This window comes from Oryx dammah, unplaced genomic scaffold, assembly GCF_014754425.2.
Source record: "Oryx dammah isolate SB20612 unplaced genomic scaffold, SCBI_Odam_1.1 HiC_scaffold_24, whole genome shotgun sequence".
Classification (NCBI taxonomy): domain Eukaryota; kingdom Metazoa; phylum Chordata; class Mammalia; order Artiodactyla; family Bovidae; genus Oryx; species Oryx dammah.
The window spans coordinates 18,679,302-18,685,878 of NW_024070208.1; the positions used below are offsets into that span (position 1 = coordinate 18,679,302).

Below are 6,577 nucleotides of genomic sequence, written 5' to 3' on the forward strand. Positions count from 1 at the left end.
TATTTTTGTGTCTTATCCTCTGCAGCCTCCCCTGTGCTTAAAAACAGTGCCTGCCACATGGCAAGCACTCAGTAAACAGTGAACAGGAAAATCCAGACACAGCTGAAGTGAGATTAAGAGACTATTTTCATATTGGAAGCTGACAATCCCTGCTGCCCTCCCTCAACTAAAGTCCAAGAATGTTCGAAGGCAGGGCTTTGACCTCCATGCAGGAAATTAGAATAGTATGCTTTGGGGAATCTGCCAGCTCACCAAAAAAGGAACTGAAGACACTGACATTGGGCTCCCTAGGAACTTTTCCAGACAGTTCACCCTCTAGTTGATCTGACATCTAGAGGGTGACCTTAGCTAGGACTGAGAGTTCCCTAGTTCAAGGGACATTCAGTATTAAAACTTAGGAGTCCCAGGCAAACCACAGTGCTTTGTCAATACCATCCACATTCTCAGAGCTCCCAATCTCTCAGTTACAAACAAACTTACTGAAACATCTAAGTGAGCACACATCTGGACAGTTGTTATCTTGAAAGACTAAGACCAAAATAAATACTCAGTTAAAAAGTAACTTGGAAAAAACAAAGACTATGCTTGGAGAAGGAAAAAAAAAAATCATCGATATCCTCAGAGAAATAAGAGAATATCCCAACCATGAAAAGGGACAGGAAATCAGACATTAAAGGTAAGAAAACTAGAGAATTAACCCAGGAGATCTGATAATAGGAGTTCTAAGTAAGACAGAACAGAGAACACAGAGGGCAGAAACCATTAATGAAAAAGAACACGGTGGACCCAAAGTCAGTCAACCCAAAGTGTTGGAACACAGAGAATAAGAAAGAAAGAGATGGGGCCTAGACTGTGCTGAAGGCTCTTGGCAGATCAGGCAAACGAGGACTGAAAGCAAGCCACTGAAGCCATTGATGACTTGATAAGAGCAATTTTGGTGGCCCGGTAGGAGTAGAACCAAGTAGGGTGAGTTAGGAATGAGTGGAAGGTAATGACATGAAAAAAAAATAACTGGAAGGAAATGCATGAAAATAAAAAATTGTCTGTTAAGTTAGGATGAGATTATATATGTCTTTGTTTCTTCAAACTTTCTTTTAGATCTATCATCTATTTATTCTTTTTTTCTAAACTGGAAACTGAACCAATCCCTTCAAATTGAAAGATTTGCATGAAGGTCAAAAGTTACTGTTGTTTTTTGGAGGAGTACACATATCAGTTTGTTCTTAGTCTTTCTGGATTATATTAATATTCTGCCTTGTAAAAATGAGGTACTTTGAATATATCAGAGATATGTTGTTTTCACAGAATTGTGAAAACATTGGTAAATGTAGGAATGACAGAGTGTGGGGCCTGGGGAGTCCTCATTTTCATGTGCTAAACACACACACACACGTGCGTGCACACATAAATTTTTAATTCGAAACACATGGTGTGGCAAGGTCAGTCAATCTGATGATTCAATTTTGACCCAGAATCCGGGACAACTTTGCAACGTCAAGAGCCTTCGTGACATGATGGAAGCAAAACGGAGCCGGCTGTCCCAACGAAGAAACACAGTTGTGCATGAAAATGGCCTCCTTCTTTGGGGAATGCATACCTTTGCCAGAAATACTCTCTACATATTTATTTATTCTAAAGGCTCTACTGAGAAGATGAAAGGTTTTATTTTATTTGAAAACCAAGGCATAAGTAATCCAAGTAATAAGCAATGTTTAGAGCAAGATTATTCTCCTCCTCGTGAATTCTCATACCACTGAACGCTATTTCTCTTGTGGCCCTTCGTACTTTCTTTGTTAGATATTTGTCTCATCTCCCTTGACTTAGTAACTCATCTCTCATTTTCTTCAGCACTAGCTCTTGCACAGGAAAACAACTTAATAAGGTCTACTAAATTTATTCATACGTACGTACGTTCATCCAGCATAGCAGCTGACAAGTGATGGAAATCTTTACCTTTCACAGCTGTTGGCTCTTCCTTTTCAAATCTGCTTGGTTTTCAATGTCCCCTTTGGCTACCAGGTCATTGCTGTTACTGAATCTGCAGAAACCCAGTACAGCCTATATTCTGTCAAACTTTGGTCTGAGGTCCTCTGTGTCATAAACAATAATTTTGTTCACCAGAATATTGGCACAAAATTTGAACCAACTGCTCATATGACATTTCTTTCCTGGGTTAGTTTCATCAACAGCAGCTACATCTTATAATTAACATTATAATGATAATAACATAAGACTTTGTAATTAATTTGTTCATGCACTCTCTATTCCCAAGAAACAGTGACTCATTATCTTTAATTTGCAAAACACACTCTATTTTTAATTTTTATATTTAGTATAATGAGATACAAAATCAATTTATTCATGGTCTTACAAAACAGGATTGCTGAGACAGGATTAGAAAAAAGTTACTGAGTCTCAGGCATTTGTGTTCTGTCAGTCACTCTTCCACCAGTCCATCCATCCATTCATGCATCCAAACATCCATTTATTTACTCAGTATAACTTTATTGTGCTAGGCACTGTGCTAACCTCAAAAGAAACAAAAGTTATTGCTACTGCTGTCAAAGAGTTCACAATGGGAAGTATACACTAGAAAAGAGGCAAGTCTTTGGGAAGCCTACACCAGAAAACAGGCAAGTTAAAAAAAAAAAAAAAGGAAAAAATGCAATGTGCATTTTACAAGCACATCTGTAACTTTCTGATGTTTGAACTGATAATGATTTGTGTACTTTTTAGAAGACTAAGCTGTTGTTTCCCAAAGATAAGCAGATGCCACCATCACTTCTCAGGTAAGAAGTTTACATGTAGGAATATTATCATTATTTGAGAACAGTGTTAGGTTGTTATCTGACATTGGGTTTTTTTTTTTCTTTAAAGTCATTGAACTTGTTCTTCAAAGGAAATTTTACAGGTATGTAAGCAAAATAAATACAGATGAAGTGCACTGTGTGAAGGCAGAAGTAACCGGTCAGAGCCCCACCCAACGGCTTGCTCAAGATTTCCAAGAAACTCCAAAGACTCTGCGGAACATCATTGAAAACCAGTGAAGAAAAGCAACCCTCCTTTCTAGTTTGAGTATCAAAATGTCACATCCGTCCAATCTTGTTGACTATGAAAATTAAATTAGGGTCTAATATCTGAATCAAACTTGTCTAATCTAAAGATGGTCAGCCTGTGGGTAAAAACACTCGACTGTATAATGAACCATAGTGGGAACTTGCCTGGCAGTCCAGTGGTTAAGACGCCTCATTTCAGAGCATCAGTTCCATCCCGGGTTGGGGAGTTAGGATCCCACATGTCTCACAGTGCAGCCAAAAAATAAATTAACTAATTAAATATATAAAATAAACCTCAACAGTACTTCCGAGGCTCTTCAGTTTCATCAGTGGCGTACTTTGTTGCTGTTGTCGTTCCCTTACCTGCGTAATATGTAGAATGCTTTTGGAGGTTTTTAATCACTTTGCCCTCTTCTTTTCAAAAATGGAGTGAGTATTAAAAAAAAAAAAAACTTACTGAGGTCTAACTGGCATATAACATTCTATTGGTTTCAGGTATACCATGTAAAGGTTTTATATTTGTGGATATTGTGAAATGTTCGCCACAGTAAGTCTAATTACCACCTGTCACTGCACAAAGTTAACTTTGAGGACTTACTCTCTCGGCAACTTTCAAATATGCTCTCCACTCTCATTGACCCTTGTCACCATCCCATACTTTATATCCCCGTGATTTATTTAGTTTGCAACTGGAAACTTGTAGCTTCTAAAACCCTTTTCATGTTTTACTCATCCCCAACCCTCCTCCCCTCTGGCAACCACCGCTCTTGAACAAGTATTTTTGAACTTAACCATATATCAGGATTGGAGAGGCAGTGGTTGGAAAGACAGACACACCCCTTCCTTAAAAGGAGCCACACGCAGAAATACACAGTGCTTAGGAACATCACGTAAAGTCTAGGCAAGCATAAAAGAACCCAAGTTCATTATAGCCAGCATTCATACAACTGTCTTATCATTCAATTCAACAAATAATTATTGTTACCTACTAAATGCCATGCTCTATTTAGATGGAGGGAGACAAAAAAAAAAAAAAAAAAGAATGTTACCCTCACCTTCAGGAAGCTCACAATATAGCACAATAACAAGGAAAAGCAGGCTGGCAGGCCATTACATGGAGAAGCAGATCACCATCACGGTTCCTACAAAGGGTGAGATTAGAGTGCCATTTACAATCAGGAGTGGAAAAGCCTGCACAACAGGCTTTTTCTGGACCTGTCTTCCTGGCTCATTGAGATAATAATTTTCTTTTGGGAAATCAAAAAAGGACTTTCAGAAATTCTCTTTTCTTTGGCGGGTGAAGGGGGGTGGGAAGGAATACTGGAGAGAGAGACAGAGGGAGAGAAAGAGAGAGAGAGAGGAAGGGAGATTGGTATGGGATATCTTCACCCAGAAAAAAAAATCCAGTTTCCGTTGGATTTTTTCTTACTAGTCTGTTCCTCCTCCATCTTCTCCCAACATCCATCCAGCTAATCGTCCAGTCCCATCCTTGACCCCTCACTTACCCTCCCATATCAAATATCACCCCCACCCATATCGAATGAATCACCAGCCCTGTTGATTCAGCTCACATATCCATTGAATGTATCCATTGCTCTCTCTTCCCTGTTCAAGCACTTTACCTTTCTATGCAGTACTTACAAACATTATAATTAATTATCTACATAATTCCAATCAACCCATCCACTATACTCTCCCCACCTCAACTGTAAGATCCATAAAGCCAAGGACCATGTCCATGTATTCACTACTGTATCCCCAATACCTAGAGAAGGGTCTAACACAGAGTGTGTGTTCAGTGGGGGGAAAGAGGGTGAAAGGAGGAAATAAGTCGATCCAAGCTCAGTAATCATCAACTCTTCCGCTAAACTCCTTTATGATTAGGTGAAGACAAAATATATATAGAAATGCATGTATATTCTTATGTACATCCTTATTTCACTGAAGTGGTCAACTTCTGACAATGTCAAATGCTTCAGCTAACTCTATTTTATGATAGATTAAAAATAAAGAAAATGTAATGTATGAAAAGTGAAAGTGTTAGTCACTCAGTTGTGTCCAACTCTTTTCGACCCTCTAGACTGTAGCCCACCAGGGTCCTTTGTCCATGGGATTCTCCAAGCAAGAATACTGCGGTGGGTAGCCTATCCCTTCTCCAGGGGATCTTTCCAACCCAGGGATCAAAACTGGGTCTCCTGCATTGCAGGCAGACGCTTTACCGTCTCAGCCACCAGGGAAGCCACATGCAGCGTATATCAAATCACCCTTCTGTACACTACGCACATCCTACAATTTTATGTCAATTATGCCTCAATAAAACTAAAATTAAAAAGAGGAAAAACAAAAGAAACAGAACCACACATACCTTTAGGAGTTGATAGAGTGCAGCAATATAATCCAGTTGTTCACATTTTGAGTCTTTTAATTAATTGGCTGGTCTGTAAACACTAGATGGCTTGTGCAATTGAATCTGCTGCGTTCCTATGTCAGGCTTTCCTTGTTGCTCCGCTGGTAAAGAATTCGCCTGAAATGTGGGAGACCTGGGTTCAATCCTGGGTTGGGAAGATCCCCTGGAGAAGGGAAAGGCTACCCACTCCAGTATTCTGGCCTGGAGAATTCCCCGGACTATATAGTCCATGGGGTCGCAAAGAGTCAGACACGACGGAGCGACTTTCACTTCATTACGCTCATATGTCAGCCCAACACTTAACCAAGAGTATGTCCTAGACACGTGCATGAGTGACTCTAAACTCAGCATCTCTAATATTCACTGTCTTTAGTTTATCATTATGTTTATTTCATTTCCCAGAAGATACAATAGGCTCTTGTGTCCGTTGTTGCCTCCACCAGGGGATCTTCCTGACCCAGGGAGCAAACCCGAGTCTCTTTCGTCTCCTGCATTGCCAGGTGGGTTCTTTACCAGCTGAGCCACCAGGGAAGCCCGTTTGTCAAGCTTGTCTCACAACACAGTCTCAGTTGTATCTATCTGGAGCCTACCTTTCCCAGATTGACACATTTTAAAACAGATTTCAGAGGGGAGGGGCCTCCAGCTCACCTTTCAAAGAGTGGAACATCTGCTTTGATTTGGTAAACAGTAGTACTTCATCCCCTGCCTGCCTGCTCAGAAGCCCACATATCACAAAACCCTAAATGCCACTGGAGGATTCAGCCTCCAGGCTGGATGCATCGTGTCTGGTCCAACCCAGCAATTCCCACGAAGCAAAGTCAGTCTTATTATGGCCTGTGCCATCTGCCTCAAGTATTAGAAAAGGTTAAAACTTGGCAGAAGCTTTGATGAACCATGGCCTGCCCTGGAGAAATACAGACTTGTTATTGCTTTGCACAGAAATGAAACAAGTGGAAGAAAAACGAGTGGGTCCTCTGAGTCACAGGATGTGGGTGAAGAGCTCTTACTAAATTGAGGACTTAAATACTAATTCATTAAACGGAGGGCAAGAATATTTGAGGTCAAGTTCCTGATCTGCAGCAATGAGCTGTGTGAACTCAAGTAAATTGAAGTC

At 40.3% G+C, this 6,577-nt stretch overlaps 1 long non-coding RNA gene across 1 annotated transcript; it reads left to right on the forward strand.

Moving 5' to 3' along the window:
- The first annotated feature begins 452 nt into the window (after window positions 1-452).
- Window positions 453-3,046, forward strand: LOC120883044. The gene is made up of 3 exons (XR_005725649.1): window positions 453-676; window positions 2,737-2,789; window positions 2,878-3,046. It is a non-coding gene; the product is annotated as an uncharacterized LOC120883044 (long non-coding RNA).
- Window positions 3,047-6,577: the final 3,531 nt, after the last annotated feature.